At 46.8% G+C, this 22,446-nt stretch overlaps 1 protein-coding gene across 9 annotated transcripts in view; it reads right to left on the bottom strand.

The window, feature by feature from the left end:
- Nucleotides 1–22,446, bottom strand: part of NTM (neurotrimin) — a 1,001,784-nt gene that overhangs the window by 180,959 nt on the left and 798,379 nt on the right. The gene's annotated exons all lie outside the window — the stretch shown is intronic.

The following is a 22,446-nucleotide window of genomic DNA, read 5'->3' as shown; positions in this document are numbered from 1 at the left end:
GGATTCTGAAACCTCTAGGTGGTATCAGGTCGCACTGTCACCTCACAGCAACTCCCTATGACAGGCCTTTTATTATGCTCATTTTGCAGATGACACAAACCCAAAGCACAGAAAACTGAAGCCCAAGGTCATGGCTACTATCCTAACCCAGCCGTGTCTCAGGGCAAATTCCTACCCACCATGTTTTGCTGTGCTCTCTCTCATGTAAAAAGGGATTCAGCTTTGCTTAGGGAACCAGCCCTGGCTGAGAGTCAGGAGAGCTGGGATTGGTCCTAGTCTTCACAACTCCTCAATACCAGTACAACCGTGGTCAAGCCAGTTAACCTCTCAAGTTCCATGTTTTCCCATCATAATATTAGAACAGTGGTTCTCAACATGGGTGAAACAGACAAGCACACAGGGTGTTTTAAAGAATAAGTATGCCACAACCTTATCCCCAATAAACTGAATCAGAATCTCTGGTGGGGAGACCTTCAGCATTGCCGCTGTTTAATGATACCTCCAAGTATCAGGGTTATGAAACAGAGGTGAGAACCACTGGTTAGGTGGTCTTCAAAGTGCTTCTCGCTCTGAAATGGTCTGAACCCCTGGTCCATACTCACCAGGTCAGTTCTCACCTGTGATCCAGTCCTCCAGTCAGATTAACCTGTCTTTGCTCATGAAAGCGAGTGCAGTGCTGGGCTGTGTAGTCAGACCACCTTACTGTACCAACTTCCCTCCCTGGGCTGCAGAGGGTGGGAATTTCAAGTGAGACTGAGTGTCAACTCCCCAGGGGAACTGGTGTAGTGTGAGGGATGCTGCAGCCCAACTGCAAGCTGTGCTGATTAAGTAAAATGAAAATAAATAAATGAAAAGCACCCTCGATTATCTTATTTTCTGCACAACGGCAATGTGAGCTCTTAATGTTGGAGGGAAAATCGTGGATGCCATTGACAAGAGAAACCATCCTGGAGTTCCTGTCATGGCTCAGTGGTAATGAACCTAACTAATATCCATGAGAATGCAGGTTCAACCCCTGGCCTTGCTCAGTGGGTTAAGGATCAGCGTTGCCTTGAGCTATGGTGTGAGTCATAGAGGCAGCACACATCTGGTGTCACTTTGGTTGTGGTACAGGCTAGCCTGGGAACTTCCATATGCTGTGGGTGTGGCCTAAAAAGGCACAGGAAAAAAAAAAAAAAAAGAAGAAGAAGAAGAAGAGAGAGAAACCATCCTAATGGTCAGGTCAGAAGACAGAGACTGAAGGGCCAAGGGAGTCAGCAAGGCTGAGGGTTGCAGAGCTGTGGACTGAGCATGAAGAGGCCCATGGGTACCACTAGGCCATGACAAAGGAGAGAGGGACAGAAAGAATGTAAGGGAAAGGAGATTCAGACAAACACTAGGACAAAGAGCTCAAGGGCAATTGAGGGCACAGGACTGAGACCAGAAGGTCAGAGTGATGACGGTGTGGCCACAGGTGGATCAGACGACAGAACAAAACAGAACAAGATGAGAAAGAAATGAAACAGGATGCAAAACCGTGAGAGGCAGAATCAACACAAAACAGAGGCAGCAACAGAAAAGAAGTTGCTGGTAAGATCAAATGAAAATCAGCCTCAGAGAGACAGCTGGGAAATGGCACGAGGGAGGGACCTGTCATCCTAGAAGGGACAGATGGACATCTAACTCTGCATCAGCCCCACCGGTCCTCCAAACAGGTGCTCACTGATGCCAAGTGCCCACTGGCCATTCACACCCAGTCAAGGCTAGGAGCCACGCTACACCCTGGGGTGTCTGAACCCAGGTGATGTGCACTCCTCCTCTGGGCAGCTCTGGGAGGCCCCAGGGGAACCATGTGAGGCCTTCTCACCTTCGCTTGGCTCCCAGGAACTCTCACAGCAAAACAGAACCCCTGTGGGAAAGCTTCTTGAATAGGGTCCTTACTCCTCTCAATCAGGCACCTTTTGCCATTAAAAAAATTCCAGGAGTTCCAGTTGTGGCTCAGTGGTAATGAACCCGACTAGTACCCATGAGGATACAGATTCAACCCTGGCCTTGCTCAGTGGATTAAGGATCCAGCACTGCTGTGAGCTGTGCTGTAGTTTGCAGACAGGCCTCAGATCTGGCATTGGTATGGCTGTGGTGTAAGCCAGCAGCTACAGTTCTGAATCGACTCCTAGCCTGGGAACATCGATATACCACAGGTGAGGCTGTAAAAAGACAACAACAACAACAATTCCAAACTCTGCAGCCAGGTTACTGGGCCTCCTGGGATCTGCCTGGAGCTCACCTTTCCAGTCTCACCTCCTACCCTCTCTTGCCTCCTCTTAGTGCCCACCTGAAGGGTGCCTTTGGGTTCTCTGAATAGGTCGTGTTCCCAACCATCTCCTGACCCTTGCATGTGCTGTCACCTGTCCAGGACAGCCCACTTTCCCCGCTTCACCTGCCTAATTCCAGTCAGCGCTCTGCAAAGGCAAAGCTTGTGTTCGGGAATCCTCTGGGGTTCTCAAAGGTAGGACCCTCTCTGGGGCACTGCCACAGCCCCTGCTCCTTGTTCCCAGACTCTCTCCCTATATTACTGTGAGCTCTTCATTTCTCTTGTCATCCACTAGAATACTGTTTCTTTGGGGACAAGTATCTGGTCTTGTGTTCTACCCCAGAGTCTTGCATAATGCATAGCTCACAGGAGGAACTCAGTGAATATTCGACTAGTGAATGCTTGCTGGAGAAAGCTTATAAATGCTGGGTCCCAGGTCAAAGGTGAGGCAGGAGATTCTGTGTGTTTGGCAGGAGAGTTGTAGGAACCCTATTTCAGGTCCCCTTCTGTCCTTCTGCCAGTGGGCCACTGCTCTGGCTGAGTGCTCTGGGCTCCCCTTACCTACATTTCTCGTGTCATTAGCTGTCACCACTAGGGCTAAACTCCTCAATCTAAGAAAGATTTTTAGCATGAAAATCTCACTTGTCATCTCTATTAGCCAGGGTTTTCTAAAGAAACAAACTAATAGGTAAGATGATAGATAGATAGACAGACATATAACAGAGATAGATTAGATAGATAGATAGATAGATAGATAGATAGATAATAGATAGATAGATAGATAGATAGATAGATAGATAGATAGATGATAATAGATATTAGATGGATATCTAGATGATGGATGGATGGATGGATAGACAGATAATAGATGGATAGATAGATGATGGATAAATAGATGGATAGATAGACAGATAGATAATAGAGATAGCTAGCTAGCTAGATAGATAGCTAGATAGACAGACAGATACAGATAGATAATAGATATAGATAGATGATAGATAGATAGTATATGATAAAGAGTAGATGGTAGATAGATAATAGTGATAGACAGATGATAGCTAACAGATGCTAGATAGATATCTAGATGCTAGATAGATAGATAGATAGATAGATAGATAGATAGATAGATAGATGATAGATATTTCTAGCAATTGTCTCACACAATTACGGAGGCTAATCCTATGATTTGCTGTCAACAAGCTGGAGAAACAGAAAAGCAGAGGTGTAAATCAGCCCTAGTCAGCAGGCCTGAGAACCGGGGGCTCCCTTGTCTGTGGGCAGGAGAAGATGGATGTTCCAGTTCAAGCAAAAAGAGCAAATTTGCCTCTCCTCTGCCTTTTTGTTCTATCCAGGCGTCCAACAGATTGGCTGGCTGCGTGCCTACAGAGAGAAGGAGATCTTCTTTACACAGTCTTCGGACTCACATGTCTTCTGGAAACACTCTCACAGATATGCCTGGAAATAATGTTTTCCCAGCTTTCCGGGCATCCTTTAGCCCAGTCGAGGTGACATGGAAAGTGAACAATCACAAGTCTACCCCTTGTAAACTTGGTACCAATGTCCATGTCCTTAAACCAGATTCAGTCTCCAAATAAAGACAACAATAAGGTCACAATTCCACCTGGCATGATATAGCTCCCCAGAAGAGAAGGCAGAGTCCAGATGGCTCACTCTTTTCCTGACATCCTGTACCTTCAAGCCAATGATGTAAAATCAATCACACTTAAATGTCGATATAAAGTGAACACATCTTAGGTTATACGATAAGGGAATGAGAGAGGAGAGTAAACAAAATAGTTGATACGATATGCTACCACTTAAATCTGGAATCTAATATACTTCACAAAATGAACTTTTCCACAAAAAAGAAACTCGTGGACTTGGAGAACAGACTCGTGGTTGCCAAGGGGGAGGGGAAGGGAGTGGGATGGACTGGGAATCTGGGGTTAAAAGATGCAAACGATTGCATTTGGAGTGGATAAGCAATGACATTCTGCTGTATAGCACTGGCAACTATATCTAGTCATTTTTGATGGAACACGATGGAGGATAATGTGAGAAAAATAATGTATATATAGATGTGTGACTGGGTCACTTTGCTGTACAGTAGAAAATTGGCAGAACACTGTAAACCAACTGTAATAGAAAAATAAAAATCATTTAAAAACCCAAAAAACAAAAATAGTTGCTTAATATATGTATGTATACACACAAAAATATACTCATAATTACATAGGATATAATTATATAGAGAGAACTATTGAAATACTCATGACAATTAGAGTCCTTGAAAATGTCTGGTGTTTATAAGTTTGTGGCTGGCATTTAAAACCACCTTCTTCCACTAGCTACCCTGTGTTTGCTTTGCCCTCAGCAAGCAACACAGCTTTCTGGTTCTTACAAGGGGAGGGGGAGGAGGAGAGAGGACCCACACCTTCCTTACTGAAAGACCCAGTCCATCAGTCATCCTGCTTGACGGGGCGGTTGTCATTTCCAGCTGTCACAGGCATGGTGAAGCCCTAAAGAATCCCTTATATTCCACATGCACGCTTCTTTAAACCAGATGGCTTCCAGTTTTCACTTGGTGGTCAGGACCCACCAGCCAGCCAGCATCCTGCCTCCCTCCTATTTCTGCTGGTCCAGAGGTAAGAGGAGCCCAGCGTGGCCAAGCAGCCGTCTTAACTTCCCATCCAATGGAACCTCTGCTGTCACCTCATGGAAGCTTTCCTCCCTCCATAGGCCAGTAGAGCAGAAGGTCACCGTACAGGAAACAAAACTTTTGCTAGTGGGTCACTAGGGGTAACGGGGATCAGAGTCCCTGCCATCTCCACCTTTGACTCCTGGTCCCCAAGCCCTACAGAACAGCCCCTGGAGCTGCAGCAGAGGGCAGAGCTGGCCTTTCCTGCCCTGACACAGGAAGGGGGTGGAGGGAGCTGCAGAGCTGTTCGCATTTGGCCATAGCAATGAGGCTGTTTCTGTTTCATTTTTATCAGCTTTTTTAGATTCCACATATAAGTGATATCCTATGAGATTTTGTCTTCGGTTACCAAAGGGGAAAGGTGAGAGGGGGAGGGATAAATTAATAGTTGGAGGTTAACATATACATACTACTATATACAAAATAGATAACCCACAAGGACCTACTGTTTAGCACAGGGAAACAGGGAACGCTACTAAGTATTCTGTAGTAATTATAATGGAAAAGAATCTGAAAAAGGATGGATATGTGTATATGTATAACTGGGCCATACACTTGAAACTAATGCAACATGGTTAATCGACTATAATAGAAAATAAAAATTAGATTGAAAAAATAATTTAAAACTTTAAAAATTAAAAGAACATATATGTACACATATATATGTATATATACCTATATACCTGAAACACAGCAATATTAGGTCAAGTATACTCCAATATAAAATTAAAATATATTAAATTGAAAAAATTAAAAATTAAACAAAATTTACATTTAAAAAGAATGTATATATACAAATATGTATGTATAACTGAATCACTTTGCTGTATATCTGAAGCACAACATTGTAAATCCAGTATACTCCAATATAAAATAAAAATTTAATTGAAAAAATAATTTTAAAAAATTTAAAAAAATTTTAAAAATAGATGTATATACTTGTATAACTGAATCACTCTGCTATATACCTGAAACTAACACAACACTATAGATCAACTATATCTCAATACTATTTTTAAAAATTAAAAAAAGCAGCACTTAGGGCAGAGCCTAGTGACTCTTCAGAAGCTATTTTAAAACCAAGTTGGGGTTATGGGAGAGTCTCTGCTGATCCGCTTAGGTGGGCAGCTCTTCTTTATGTCTCTCTTTCCTGTTTTTCATTGGAACAACCAACTATGATCAGAAGCATGGAACAAGTCTGCTCACCTGATGGATGCCTCTTACACCAAATGGAATGGACCAAGTTAGATTTTACATTAAAAAAAAAAAAAAACATTCTCAGCATCATTTTCAGTTGCCTCTGGCCCTTAGCTCCACTGTGCCCAGATCTGTGATTGTCAATCACCCTCCCCTTCCCCCACCCCCACCACACAAGGCCCCCCACTCACCCCTCCCCTAAGCAATTCAATTGATTGATCTGGTCTGGGAGGCAGTCAACATCCTTCTTCTCTCTTTTTTTTTTCTAAATTTTTGAAAGTGAGCATGGATGGTCTGATGTACCATGTTTGGTATCTCATATTTTGGGATTATTTGAACCTCCTACTCTTCCTATTTCCACATACCTTCTCCTGGTGCTGGATTCTATCTTATTCTTTTTTTTTTTTTTTTTTTTTTTTTTTTTTTTTTTGCTATTTCTCGGGCCGCTCCCTCGGCATATGGAGGTTCCCAGGCTAGGGGTCCAATCGGAGCTGTAGCCACTGGCCCAGGCCAGAGCCACAGCAACGCGGGATCTGAGCCACGTCTGCAACCTACACCACAGCTCACGGCAACGCCAGATCGTTAACCCACTGAGTAAGGGCAGGGACCGAACCCGCAACCTCATGGTTCCTAGTCGGATTTGTTAACCACTGCGCCACGACGGGAACTCCGGATTCTATCTTATTCTGTCTTATTTTATCCATTACCCTTTTCCCATGGCCTGTGGTATATCTTACCGCCTCTTCGTGATCTGGTTTATTTCAATAATCCAAACCATACTCTCAGAATTCCAAACTGAAACAAAGCCTGGCCCAGGCTTGTCCCCTTGTTTGTAAACATATAAACCTGGAACTTTTACAAAGATGTAAACATCAAGGTCATTTAACTTTCAATCTTAACAAATGCCACAGGGAAAAATAATGGGAAAAGGGTCATCCGAGAAGTCTGGCCCAGCCCTTGAGCTGTGCGTGTTCAGCTGCTCAAGAAGAGAAGGGATCTCTCAGATCAGGAAGGAAGGACAACACGAAGAAAACTGCGTTCTCGCCCTCTCCCAGCATCCCTGCCTCAAAACCACCCCTGTAGTCGATCCTCCACTCCAATGCCAACGGCTTTTTAAACCATAACTCCTACCATTTCTTTGCTTAGCACCCCCCTGTACCTTTCCATCCTTCCAAAATGAAATCTGAATGTCGTGGGCTGGCAGAGACCTGCTCGTCTCACTTCCTCCTGGCCACAGGCATCACCCACAGTATGCGCTTTCCATCTCGCCCACTGTACAGACAATGACCTGTACGTGGCGCCCAAGTCCCTCCCTCCATGTGTTATTCCCTCAGTCTGGGGCATCTGTCCTCCTCTTTAACCTGATGAGGAAATCCACCCCATAAACTCAGCCTAACGTCACCTGGCCTGAGAATAGGCTGACCACGTCATCTTGATAGAAATAATAGAAAAGTTGACACACTGACATGCCAGCAGGAAAACTGAACACTGGGAGGAAAAAAGAGGTTCCCTCAATAGCAGACCCTAGTTTTTTCATTCACGTATCTGTTCCAGAGACACTTATGGAGTGCCTACCACCTGCCAGCCCCTGTTTTAAGCACTTGGATATAACAAAGGACAAAGCCGCCAAGCCCCTGCCCCCACCTGTTCTGGAGTGAAACAGACCAGGACTCTAAACATGTAAATATATGTTATGGCAACAGGAGAGCTTTGCTGTAGAGAAAAGCAAACCAGAAAGGAATGAGCAGGGTGGGTGGTGGTTCTGCTAAGGCAGGTGATCAGAGAGGACCCTCCCTTAGGTGACCTTTGAGCAGGGACTACAGAACGGGGATAGCTCCCAGGGACAGCAGGCAAGGGCTCCAGCAGGGAGGAGGGGCACAGCCCTGAGATGGGAGCTCCCGACTGCCTTCTGAGAACAACGAGGCGCAGAGGCAGAGTAAGAAAAGGGCATGAGGAGGGGGGATCGGAGAGATGCCCGGTGGGGTAGGACCAATCAGGCCGGGGTAAGGATGCTAGGCTCTACCCTGAGCATTGGTGGAGGACTGGGAGGGCTGGTCAGCAGGAGGAAGAAACCTGTAAAGGAATCTCCTGCTGAGTGTGAAGAACAGAGGGCAGGAGCAAAAGGGGGAGACAGAGAGATGATGGGAGTGGGCGGCTGGGCAGCAGGGCATCAGAGCTGCCTGTACAGAGAGGGAGTGGATGCTGGATAAATCTCAAATGTCAGCAAATTGAACAGGTAATACTCAGGACTGAGGACAATTAGGGGAAAAGGGAAAGAGTCAAGATAGATGCTGAGGTTTCTCCAAGAAGAGCTACTGAAGAATAGAGTTATTGGAGTTCCCATCGTGATGCAGTGGAAACGAATCTGCTTAGGAACCATGAGGTTGTGGGTTCAATCCCTGGCCTCGCTTAGTGGGTTAAGGATCTGGCATTGCTATGAGCTGTGGTGTAGGTCGCAGATACGGTTCAGATCTAATGCGGCTATAGCTGTGGCTGGCAGGTGTAGCTCCAATTGGACCCCTAGCCTGGGAACCTCTATATGCTGCAGGTGCAGCCCTAAACAGTACAAAAAAAAAATAGGGTTACCACTGACTGGATGAGAAGATCATAGAAGTTAAAAGTGTGGGGTCAGGGTGAGGGGCCATCTGCAGATTCTGCTAGAATTCAAGAGGTTGATTCTGTACCTTCTGAGTTTGAAATGCCTCTGAGACAAACACTAGAGATCAAGTCCAAGGAGCAGGTTCCACCCAGAGCAAATTTATCTTCAACTCCAGTCCCACATTCCGAGACCAGATCTCATGGCTCAGCCCAGGGCTAGGGGGACACCATGGGACTCCTTCCAGAGAATCCTTTGTGGCTGACCCCACCCCTCCACAGGCACCTGGGCACTATTTCCAACATCAAAGAGCTTAGCCTCTGTTTTGGCCTCTGGATTATTCCATCTTCTCCTGTAAGTACCCCAAGGATCAGGAGATGACATCATACTTTACAAGGGTGGGTCTCCAGAGATTCCTTTAAAAAGGAAATAATGAAAACAGCCCTCCCCAAAGGTGACTTTTTCTTAACTGTCACACTGGCCAAGCCTAAACTTCTGGCAGATTTGGAATGCCAACCTTTTCTTATTTTTTGTTTGTTTGGTTTTTTGTTTGTTTTGTTTTGTTTTTTGTTTGGTGATTTTTTTTTTCTTTTTTTCTTTTCTTTTTTTTTTTTTTTTCCTGAGAGAGAGGCTAACTGGAACGATGGGTGATTTTTTTTTTTTTTTTTTTTTTTTTTGTCTTTTTGCTATTTCTTGGGCCGCTCCTGCAGCATACGGAGGTTCCCAGGCTAAGGGTTGAATCGGAGCTGTAGCCACTGGCCTACGTCAGAGCCACAGAAACTCACGATCCGAGCTGCGTCTGCAATCTACACCACAGCTCACGGCAACGCCGGATCCTTAACCCTCTGAGCAAGGCCAAGGATCGAACCTGCAACCTCATGGTTCCTAGTCGGATTTGTTAACCACTTTGCCACGACGGTAACTCCAACATTTTCTGACTATTAGCTGCCAGGGATTCACAGTGTTGGTGGCCGGTGTATTAGTTTCCTGTAGCTGCTGCAACAAAGTACCAGAGACTCGGCAGCTTAAAACACCAGGAATTTATTCAACCACAGTTCTGGAGACCAGGAAGTCCAAAATCAATTCCACTGGGCTAAAATCAAGGTCCCTACAGGGCCACCCGGCCTCTGAACGCTCTGGGGAGAAACTGCGCTTGTGTCTTTCAGACTGGTGGCTGCCGACACCCCCAGGCTCCCGGCCACATTATTCCATTGTCAAAGGGAGCGACTCTGAGTCTCTCTCTGCTCCATCTTCATGTGGCTTTCTCCTCTGTGTATCTGTATCAAATCTCTTGCATCCTTCTGATAAGGATACAGGTGACATTTAATGCCCACCTGGTTAACCCAGGCTCATCTCCGCACCTCAAATCTTTGTCACATCTGCAAAGATGTCACAACGTACAATAACCACAACTCCAAAAATTAGGACCTGACTGTTAATGGGTGGCCATTATTTAGACTATCAGTGCCAGTCTCAGACTTGCAATGAATCGGTTTGCTTAATGATTTTACAAATAAGCGTTAAGGGTCCATTCTTTATCCGACAAGCAGCCCGAGAGCCCCCATTAACTTTTGGGCACCAGGGGATAGGATGCAAAAGCAGGCAGGCTTCTTGCCCTCCGGAGGCTCCCTGTCTACTGGGAAAACAGACATAATCAGCTAATCACAAAACAACTGCCAAATTATAACTGTGGAGAGAAACACAAGGAATTTGCATGATTCTAAATCCTGGGGGAGGTGGGGCTGGGGGTTAACCTAAGACAGGAGGTCTGAGAAAGCTCCCTCAGGACATCCAAGCTAATGTTTGAAGGATGGATGTGGTTAACTGAGTGAAAAGAGGGAAGGATGCAAAGTAGAGAGCAGAGAATGGACAAAGGACATTTCTGGTCATTTCCATGACCTGAAAGATTAAGACCAGAGAAATAAAATGAAAGGAGAAGAGCGAGGCGGGAGTGTGGTGCGAACCAGGAACGAGAGGGGGTGTGGCAGGATGAGCAGCTGCTGGTAAAGTCCTTGAGGTGCCACACGTTCAGGCTTGAAAAGAGCACTCTGCCTGTGAGCGCAGAGAGGGTGGGTGATGGAGAGCAGAGAGGGTGTGGGCAGACTAGCTCTTTTATTTTCATTTTAACAGCCCAGAGCTAAAATGTCAGGCCATTCATTTCAAAAGACTTCTATTTGTTTGGCCTTCCCAGACACCCAAGCCTTGCTCCCCAGTCTGCAAAGGCATCTCTCTCTTACCCTCTTAGACCTCAGATTCTGGCGAACAGTTCTGGCCCAGCAGCTCCTCTTTCACACCCTAATTGCTGTCCCAGCCCCGTTATAGATCCTGATCATAGGGGCAAGTCTCCTTCACCTCTGTGTCTCTTGCCATGTGTATTTCAGAACCCACCCTATGGTGGTCTATGCACACATAAAAGGGGAAAAATGCAATCAGATATTCTGATGCTCTGAGTCAAGGCAGCAAGAAAGAACACGGCTAGCTTGAGTCCTCAGAGTGGGGGCAGCATCAGCACAAATGCCCCCCTTCTGAAGGCCAGGCATATGACCTCCACAAACCAGGCCCAGGGGGACTGTAAGAGAAAGGGGATGATGACAAGAGGGCCGAGGGACATCGCCAGGTCAGAGGTCAGAAAACCAGGTGCACAGGAGGGAACCAGGATGGGAAAAGGGAGCTGCCATCCATACAACCGCTTGGAAATGGGGCCCCGCATCTGACACGGGACATGTGCACACTGCTGGCTCAGAGGATCAGGACCGTTTAAGGGAACCAGCAGAGGACACAGGGAAGGAAGAGCCTGGCAACCATCATGGCTGATAACGATTCCTCAAATGAAGGACGTTGCTATGGAGTGATGTTCGGCTTCCTTCTATGTGGTACCTTTCTCCAAACGAGACTGTGTGCCGTATCAAAGTTTTTCTATGCAGTCTGTCTAATCGGAAGTAGATTAAAGAAATAGGTCATTTTCCCCCCCAGGTATTTATGTCAAGATTCAGACTGGAATCCAGGACTCCTAAATCCTAACATGTACTTCTTTCTGCTAAGCTATTCAATCCCCAACGGAGCCAACACCGGGTTCATTGTGCAGACTCCCAATTAATCACAGTAGAAAGCTCTATTTGCCAAGTGAAAATCCTCTATTTTGAATTCTTAATCCCCCCACCAGCTGAGTTTACCACAAAGACATGAATATATAATTGAGACATAAAGAAAACATGCCACCAAATTAAACTGCCCTAATTTTAAATCAATATATTTTTTTTCCTCAAATAACATGCAATGAAGATCTCTCCGAAGAAAAACATTGTGCTCCAACATCTCCAGGAGCATTTCACCCCTGAGCCGAACTCCAGCAGAAGCCAATTAGATTTCATACCAACGTCAGGCACTAAATTATCACAGACAACTTTCAACAGGAATATAAATCTTAAGATATACTCCAAGTGGTGACACTGAACAGCCTAAGTTGGCTGGGAGACATCTAAAACACAGGTCTTCTCCTCCTCTACTGGCTCTCGGGCATCAGGCTGTTGGTGGCCAATGGGTCTCTTGGACCCTAGGGGGTACGCACCCCTTCCTGGCAGCATCCTTGCTCTCACTGGTACAATCACCATGATGATAGAGCAACGAGCCCTCTGCCATGAGCTCTGTTGGCTCATGTACTAAGAAAGGCACCTTAACTGCACTGAGGGAAAACCATCATGACTGTGACTGCAATTACCAAACCTATGTTCTGGTCCTTTAAATGTTGACCCGGTGGCAGAAGCGTCTTGGCAGTCCTCCCCCTTTGTATTTGGACATGCAGGGGGCATTGGACCAGCTGGGTTTGGACATACACTTTCCTTCCAATACTTCTCTCTCCTCCAAGGTGTGTTGCCTCGGCACTGGCCAGTTTCTATTCCACTGATAGCTTTCTGGACATTCAGTCTTTGACAAAACAACTGAATGCAATTTTCCTTGAAGAAGAGAAGTGATATTCTTGCATAACATCAGGGAAAACCATGTGACACTCATCTGTCCGTTGACAATGCAATTCCTTCCCGGACACACGGTTCAAGCTAGATGCAGCTGATCTTTCTGGCCAGGCGTCCAGGAGTTTTAGCCCAGGAGCGCTGCCCTGGTACCTGCCCTTATCCTCCTCTTCCTTCTCCGTGTCATACAATTTCAGACTTTCCAGCTTTGGGCAGGCCACTTTTCCTGGCCAGGATGCTTCTCTCCAGATCCCCTGAAAATTCCTGCTCACCCCTGAAGACCCTGGAAAAATGCAACCTTGTAGCTTTGCCTCGTCTTGCAGACAAGTTCAATGCTTCCCTTTCAGTGTATTCATGATATTTCTATGTACAAGCATCCTAATCCCTGTGCCTTTTTTTTTTTTCTTTTTAGGGCTGCACCCTCTGCATGTGGAAGCTCCCAGGCTAGGGGTCAAATAGGAGCTATAGCTGCCGGCCTATGTCACAGCCACAGCAACGTGGGATCTTAGCTTCGTCTTCCACCTACATCACAGCTCATGACAACACCGGATCCTTAACCCACTGAGCAAGGCCAGGAATCGAACCTGCATCCTCATGATTCCTAGTCGGGTTCATTAACCACTGAGCCACAAAGGAAACACCCCCTGTGCCTTCTAAGAGAGCTTTTTGTTAATACAGTGGTCTCTTCTGCTGGGCAGGGAAGGGGTACTGTGTTCCCAGTGCCTGGCTTCAAAATACGGTTAAATGGAATTGACAAACCTCAATTCACAACTAAGAGACTTGCCTTCAACCTTTCCTCATGCCCTGAGAAACTAGGCATTTCAGTTTTAGCAAGAAGAGAAGAGAAATTTCAAATGTTTTTAAGTCTTTTGCCACAGGCATGACCTTCAGATCAATGATACTGTTCTTGATAAAACTTTATACACACCTAACAAGCATAACCTTCCAGAATCTTTAGGGATAGGGTCATGAGGGTCTTTTCAGACATATTTTAGGATGAGTCAGATCCAGTGAGTCACCAAACCACAAAGATACTTCTTACAATCCTTAATTTAGAATACTTGCTTCAAAAATAAAATAAAATGAGTCCCCACTGTGGCACAACAGGATCGGCAGTGTCTTGGGAGCACTGGGGCAAGGGTTTGCTCCCCAGCCCAGAGCAGTGGGTTAAGGATCCAGTGTTGCCATAGCTGCAGCTTGGGTCACAACCATGGCTTGGATCTGATCCCTGCCTGGGAATTCCATATGCCATGGGGTGGCCAAAAAAAAAAAATGAATAAAAATAAAATAATATAGGGGTTCCAGTCATGGCTTGGCTGAAACCAATCTGACTAGCATCCATGAGGATGCAAGTTTGATCCCTGGCCCCGCTCAGTGGGTTATGTATCCGGTGTTCCCATGAGCTGAGGTGTAGGTCACAGACATGGCTCCTATCTGGCATTGCTGTGGCTCTGGCATAGACCAGCAACTATAGCTCCAATTCAACCCCTATCCTGGGAAACTTCATACACTGGATATGCAGCCCTAAAAAGACAAATAATAATAATAATAATAATAATAATAATAATATTAAAAAATCTTTAAAAAAGAATACTCGCTTCAAAAATAAAATAAAAAACAATCTTTAAAAAAATACTCGCTTCAAAAATAAAATAAAATAAATTCAATTCAATTCAATAAACTGTCTTAAAAAGAAGAGTTGCTTCAATTTAAGTAAACCACAGGGAGCCTCGGACACAGGAGAAGGAGTCTAAAGGGATGTACTAGGAAGTCTACTTAGGATCTGACCTCTGCCCTTTCCCCAGTACAAAATGACAACCCCTCTTATTTGGAGGCTGCAGGGCTACATATGATCCAGGAGGAATCAGGGCCACTTTTCTCAAACCCACAGTTTTGGAGTCTGAGGCAGCTTAGACTCCCTGGGAAAAAGCACCTAAGGGATAAGAATTCTGTGGTTGCTGGAAAACCCTCCCTTGGGAGCTCTAACTGCTTACCTGGAGGGCTGCTTGCTGTCTGACTCATGTGAACACTTGCTTCGAAGCAGGAGGGTCACCCAAGCTCTCCAGTTCCTTAGAACCCTGAGTGGCATGGGCAGCTTAGACTGGGGGACGTGCTGTTAGCAGCTGTGCTGACCAAAAGCACCAGGAGGAAGAGGCCAAATTTTCTCAACTGCCTGGAAAACAGGAGGACCCTGCCTGGCAATAGCAGAGGGCATAGACCCTGCTGTTGTCAAACCTACATAACTTTTACTTTAGCGGTTTTCTCAGATTCCTCTAGTCTGACTCTACCCTACTTGGCTGAGCAGATGGATGATGTTCCAGGGGGTTTCCTGAAACTGAATAAACTCACTAGGAACGTTTCCCCTTCCCTGTCCCGTCACGGCATCAAAAATTTTAAACCTCAGCAGGTGAAACGGAGTCATCTCATTTGCATGCTGTCTAAATTCTATAAATCAATTTCAGGTAAAATGTCCTACTTCCTTGCAGTCTCCAGGGGGCTTTGAGAAACACTTTAATTTTTCAGTAGAATTTAATTTCCTGACTTTTTGTAAATTCTGTCCAATTCAGAGGCACAGCCTCACAACCAGACGGAACGCGAGTTTTCATCTATGTCTTGAATAGGGCGGGAAGAGGCTACACCATGCTGAGAGCAGTTTGGGATGGCAAAGGTGACCTACTGTCACACAGGGTCCCTGGAACCTGGAAAAAGCAGATGTGTTCAGAAGGTGACTTCTGTGGACTCAGAGCTGGATGCTGAAGGCTCCTCCACTATGGACTCAGCAAGATGCCGCCTGAATGGAAATTAGGTGGTGCAAAGGTCTCCACAGCTCCACAGGAGCCTCCAGGGCTGGAGGGGGGGATGCGGGGGCTGCATTCTCAGGGCTGTGGCTGAAGAGACAGAAATCTTTGCTTTCAGTGTAAGGATTAGAGCACATTAGTCCCTTTAATCTGTTGTTTTTCAAATTCCCTTCTGATCAGGTTTGGGGTGGGGAGGGTCTACGGGGGCGTAGGTGTCTAGAAATTAAAAGTTATTGCTCCGGTTCTCTTAATCATAATAATGAGTTTGGCTTGACAAGGTCAATTAATTATTCAGGATTAGAAAGCAATAGAATTCTCCATATCAGGTGGGTAAGAGGAGAGGGTTCTGAGAAGGGAAACAATACCAGGTAATGACGGGCTGGTCCCCCCTCAAAGCTTTACTGTTTGCCAGTCACCTGCTGGTGCTGGCTCTTCCCTGGCCTCATCCCTTTCTCTCTGGAATCCCACCAGCACAAGGATGGACAGCCAGGTCATGGCTTCCTCCTCTGTTTCTGTCTTATTCTATAGACAAGAGCGCCTCTCCCCTTCACATGAGCTTCAGAACTGTTTGACTCTAAAAGGCAGGTAATTAACTATCAAACAATAGCAGGGCTTTTCAGATTAATTCTGCCCAGGAAGAAATAGGAAAACTCATTTACACCAAACAAAAGGGGTGGGGGTGGGGGGGCAGATTAGATGCTCTGACGACAAAAGAGAGACCTAGATAGGGCCTAGGAAACTGATAAAGGGCCCAAAGCTTTTATTGTTATTGTTGTTTATTACTATTATTTCAGGAATATTCCCATTTTGGTAAGCACTATATTCTACTGATCTCTATCGTGCAAGTATGTCTCTAAGTGAGATTAAAGCCCAGCAGGCTTGCCAAGTCCATTTCTGCACTCTGATAAGGAAGAGGACAGCCCTTGTGTTCCTTCAGACTTCCTGGGTCGGGTTCCCGCACCACCACACTGGGCTTCTCCAAACACAACCAGGGCTTATGAGGAGTCTTCCACGCCGTCCTGAATTTGGCCAACAGCTCAGCCCCACAAAGAATTTTTGTTCCCTCTGCTTTCCAGGGTGTGCCTCTTGCAAGGAGCAAAGGAGCCAGGGGTAGAGCTTTTCCGTGTCACGGGAAGCTTGGTTTGGCAGCAGGAACAAGGGGAGAATGGGTTAAAATACGCCGCTGAACTGGAGACGCAGCCACGTATTAATTACACTCATAAAGCAGGGCACCCTGAGGTCAAAGAGATGGAAATCGCTGGACCCAAATTTTAATAAATCGTAGACAGGCCTCCCTCACTCTGGTGTCAAAGATTACGTTCTGGCTGCCTAAGTGGGTATACAAACCCATGGGTGGTTTCTCTTACTTTTCACAAACTCCTTTTCAAGGGAGAATTCAAGGCACCTTAAAAATCAACAAGTCCAGGAAGCTGCATTGCACACCCCTCTGCCCTCCCCAACCCGGAGCTGCTTCAACACAGGGCACTTTGCAGGAGATAACATAACCTTTCCCCACCCCCACCCCCACCTCCCCGACCCGTGAGGTGGGGCTGGGAGGGGCAGGGGCGTGGGGGGGAGGCTCCTAAGCCAGAATTCCCACCTCCTGGTGGCCACATTTCCCCCCCACCCCACTCCCATGTCTCCATTCCCATCCGTGTCCTTCCTCTGCTCCTCAGGACACAGCTTCAGACTTCTTTCTCCATCTAGCTGGCAGGGGACCTCCAGCCACCTTTTCCAAAAATTCCCTCTTGTTTTTAAAATACACCATCCCTGCCCACTGCCATCTTCTCCCTAAAATTCCATCCTCCTTTCCACACCACACCCAAGCCTTTGAGGTCAGTGCAGCCTGGTCTTGCTTTGCACCTGCAGCCCAAGGAAGGGTTCAGGCTAATGGGACATTTTATCCAATAGCAGTCCCTGGTCCCCCGTGGCTGTTGAAGCTTCTGAAATATGCCTAGTGTGACTGAAGGAAAAGAACTGTGAATTTTATTTGATTTTAGCTCATTTAAAATTAATTTAAAATAGCCACTGTAGTGAGGAGCTACTTAGCTCAGCTTTCCTGCTCCCCTCCCCCACCCTCCTGCCACCAGCCCAGGCTGCCTTCCCCCTGACCTCCTTACCATACCAGCTCCAGAACCAGACCACTCTCTTCCTAAGGCTCTTACCCCTGCACCAGACCTGCCTTGGAGACACTTCTCATGGGACTGCCTGGACTCTGTCTACAGCCCTGAGAGCAGCCCTCCCTAACACTGATGCTGGGTGGTGCAAGTCAGAAGCTCCCTCGCCTTCTTCCTCCCTGGCCTTGGAGGCTGGGTTCTCTGCCTGGTGCTCTTCGGGGATCTACTGCATAGCTGCTCCTCCAACCCCTGCACTGCCCACTGCAGGGTCTCTTTCTGCAGCCCAGGGCTGCCTGGCCCCCCTCCATGCCCCAGTCACTCCACGAATACAGAATGCCCTTATTAGCATGGGAAAGATGGAGAAGAATTTAGCCTAGAGCTTTCTTTCCTAAAAAACCATGGTGAATACAATACCACAGCAACAGGTGGTGGGACAGAAGAGAGGGGAGTACTTAAAAAAAAAAAAAATCAGCCCTTTGCAAGTTCCTGCCTCCTTTACTAGGAGGGTATGATGTATGATCAGCAGATTTTTAAAATATCCTAGGGAACCAAGCACAGATCTAGAACGTGCCACCCATGAAAGTCTGCCCTGAGGGCTGGAAAGCTCAAGTCCTGGAAGATCGAGGCCAAGGCCAGCCCCTAGTGCCAGGCCCTGACCTTGAGCCAGAGCACAGACGAGTGCCCAGCACTAGTGGAAATGTGGCTGCCATACAAAGGGACAGCCTGTTCTCTGTACAGGTCATTCTGAACTCTATTAAAATGCCTGATCAAACACCAGGGGGGTGAGAGGACCCAGGGATTTGAAACCCTATATTAGCCCCTAAGTCCTTGTCTTTTGAAGTAAAAGGTTTTTCCTTTAGCCTCCCAGGCCTCCCTTCAGTCTCAAAAGGCTGACTCAAGAGTTAATGATTAGAAGATATTATTACATCTAAAAACTAGTTAAAACAGTCTCTGTGATGTTGTGCCCTGCCTTGACCTAAAAACTTACTCCAACTGGCTTTCCACAAATGATTTCGTCCTTACTTAATTGCTTTCTTTTACTAATGGTTACTTTCTCCTTAGTTATATCACACCCAGTATTTTCTTTTGTAATTGGAACCCCCCCGCCAAACACCCTCTTTCTTTTGTGAGCAATCATCACTGCAGAGAAAAAGTCAAGGTGCAATGACCCCAAAGACCACCAGAAACTGTCACCAGACCATCTAACTCCCACCTTTATGACTTTGCAATGATCTAAGGAGGGAGAAGAATGCGGGCACCCTAGTCCTTATCAACTGCGCTGTTTTTTTCAAGCCAAACCTGTAAAACCCCTTGCTGTCCCCTCTCAAGGACTCAAGGAGGACACAGTGTTGAGACTTTAGCCTGCTGTGGCCTCCTTTGCCTGGCAAAGGGCTAAAGCCGTTCTTTCTTTCTTTTGTCTTTTTAGGGCCACACCCGCAGCCTATGGCGGTTCCCCAGCTAGGGGTCGAATCGGAGCTGCAGCACTGGCCTACACCACAGCCACAGCAACACCAGATCCAAGCCACATCTGTGACCTGTACCGCAGCTCACAGCAATGCCAGATGCTTAACCCACTGAGCGAGGCCAGGGATCAAACCATTCGTTTCCACTGAGCCATGACGGGAACTCCAAAGCTGTTCTTTCTGCTTCACCCCAAACCCGTTTCCAAGACTTAAATGGTGCCAGTGTACATTCTAGTTACAGGTGTGGAAGAGGTCGGGGCCCAGGAAGGATTTAGCCAAGTTCTAGGAGGACTTGGGAAAATGGTACCAAGTCCATCTTCCCCACATGATGGGAACTGATGCTTCAAGGGCAGCTTTCTACCCATCCACATGTGCTGAGTGCTTGGCCAGGGTTCTGGGAACCAGAGACGTTTCTCAGTGGCAATTTATCTAGCAGTGAATGGGGCCTGGATGGCTGGCATAGAGGGCTGGAGAGCATGGCACTCAGGGAGATGAAAGAATCCCCAGGGCTCTCAGCAGGAGTTGAACACACAGTCCCACAACCAGAGAGAAGACCCAGGATAAAGAAGCAGTAGGCTGTAGGGGTGTTTGGTAGAAAGGGGTGGGGGCGCATACAATTCCAGACTTTAAGAAGCTCATGTGGAGTTCCCATCATGGCACAGCAGAAACGAATCTGACTAGGAACCATGAGGTTATGGGTTTGATCCCTGGCCTTGCTCAGTGGGTTAAGGATCCGGCGTTGCCGTGAGCTGTGGTGTAGGTTGCAGATGCGGCTGGGATCCCATATTGCAGTGGCTGTGGTATGGGCCGGTGGCTGTAGCTCTGATTTGACCCCTAGCCTGGGAACCTCCATATACTGGGGGTGCAGCCCTAAAAAGCCACAAAAAAAAAAAGAAGAAGCTCATGTGACACTGTGAAAATGCCATCACCTTCCTTCTATGTGGGTTTATTTATATATGAAGATGACTATATATACACAAAGACACACACTTGTGGGTCGAAATATCAGTTTAGTTCCTTCCTGCTACTGCTCTTGAGTGTGCGTTTAAGGATAATACCATTTTGAAAAATTAATATGCCTTTCATTCCAACACTGTTCCTGGCAAAGGGTTGAACCTCAACTTCAACAGAATCCAGACAGCCAGCTTCTGCTGGGGAATGAGGGTTCATGTTCAGTACAATAAATGATCCCAAGATAAATACATTTCTTTTTTTAATCCTGGACAGTGATGTATCCTCTTTCCAAGACAGAAACAGGGGCGCCTGGCTCTATTTAGTTTGTCTGATTGCTTTTAAGAGGGGGGACAGGTTGGTTCTGGGAAACCATGGTCCTCTATTCATTAAGGTGTCAATAATGCCCAGTCCAAGCATATCGACAGAGGATTAGCTGGGCTGAGTCTGCGGACAAGACCAGAGGCTTTTCTCACCCAGCTTGTTTCCAGATCAATACACCCATCAGCATTCGAAAATTAGCCCAAGATGAGATTCCGATACTTGAGGTGGTGTGTCACGCTCAGAGGCCACCCCATCAGAGCCACAGGTGTAAACACCTAGACGAGGATTAGACACTTTCCATCACAGTGAACATTGCTGAGGTTTAATATAGAACCCCCCCAGCGCCCTCCCCGCTGCCCGCATATACACATACACACGCTCAACCTTCCCTCTCTGAGGCTCCATGAGGCCAATCTCGCCATTCGCTTCAATAAGCACTCATTCAATGTGAATTTCCCCAAGGCACCCAAGGCACTCTCCTGATGCTCAGGGCAGGAGCATATGGGTATGGGGTGGGGGAGAGGCTTAAGAACAAAGTGACAAAAACACAATCCTTGTTCTCAAGGAGGCTTCAGCATTTTTCAGGACTCCTTCCATTTTTTGGTTCCATAAAGATCCTGCTTTCTAAGGCAAGAGACTTTCTTTTCCTTTTTCTTTTCTTCTTTGCTTTTTTTTAAGGGCTGAACCTGCAGTATATGGAAGCTCCCAGGCTTGGGGTTGAATCGGAGCTGTGGCCACCAGCCTATGCCACAGCCACAGCTGCTTGGGACCCAAGCCTCGACTGCGATCTACACCACAGCTCATGGCAATGCTGGATCCTTAACCCAGTGAGCGAGGCCAGGGATCGAACCTGCATCCTCATGGACACTAGTCGGACTCCTTTCCACTGAGCCACAATGGGAATTCCCTCTAAGGCAGGAGTCTGTGATGGTACAGAGTTACCAATGTCTCTGTGTCAATGTCAGATATTTTCAGCAGTAAGTGTGTGCCTGCAGAGGGGGTGAGGGGGATGGGGCTTGTCTTTAAATGCACCCTTGGGGCTGCTTGGGGGGTCGGGGTGTCTTTCAAACTTTCTCACAAAACAATGCCTCTCAAAGTTTTTCTGGCCAACTATCCACAATAAAAGACACCTTTTATATGAAAATGTTGACCCACCAAAACAATCTCACGTAACAATAACTACTCTGCCCCTATGTCATATGCTCTGATACTCCCTATGCAATTCCATTTCCTCAGCAAAATCTTTGGCGCCAGCAGTTTGAAAGATACTCAGAACCAATAAGAGAAAAAGCCATCGTCATGTATTTTTAGAAAGAGGAAAAAAATATAAATGAAAAAAACTTGGTGCGACCCTACGTTGTTGCAGATGCCCCACTGGCTTGGTCCCCAAGCAGTCAGTGCCCCCACTGTGGCGAGGTCCATCCACCCTCGGGCAGCATCCTCCTCTCATCACTACCCACCCATCGTCTCCCTATTCACAGCCCTGACAGGTTCCCAAGATGCACTCTCTCCTGCCTTCTCCCAACTGGTCTGCTCTTCCAGTTCCTTCTTCTTCTTCCTTCTGGAACCCCCTCCCTGTCTGGTGTTCCTCTCACCGACCACCTAACAGCTCTCCCCCTCCCTTGGGTGCGCAGCCCCTGGGCGAGGAGCTTTCTCCCCTGCCCCTGCCATTTAGGGGGATGAAGGGAGCTGGGGATGAAACACTAGCAGAGAACCTGGTGCCGTTGCACTCTCGGGTTTCATCTCTGAGACTTTCCTTTTTTTTTTTTGTCTTTTGTCTTTTTAGGGCCACACCCGCGGCATATGGAGGTTCCCAGCCTAGGGGTCTAATTGGAGCTATACCTCCAGCCTACGCCACAGCAACACCAGATCCAAGCCGTGTCTGCAACCTACACCACAGCTCACAGCAACGCCGGATCTTTAAACCACTGAGCGAGGCCAGGGATCAAATCCGCAACCTCATGGCTCCTAGTTGGATTCCTTTCTGCTGCACCACGCTGGGAACTCCTGAGACAATGAAACAATGTGTTTGGTCCACTGC

This window comes from Sus scrofa, chromosome 9 (genome assembly GCF_000003025.6).
Source record: "Sus scrofa isolate TJ Tabasco breed Duroc chromosome 9, Sscrofa11.1, whole genome shotgun sequence".
NCBI classification, from domain to species: Eukaryota; Metazoa; Chordata; class Mammalia; order Artiodactyla; family Suidae; genus Sus; species Sus scrofa.
Note: the sequence above shows the minus strand (reverse complement) of the source record. Positions and strands in the feature narration are given on the sequence as shown.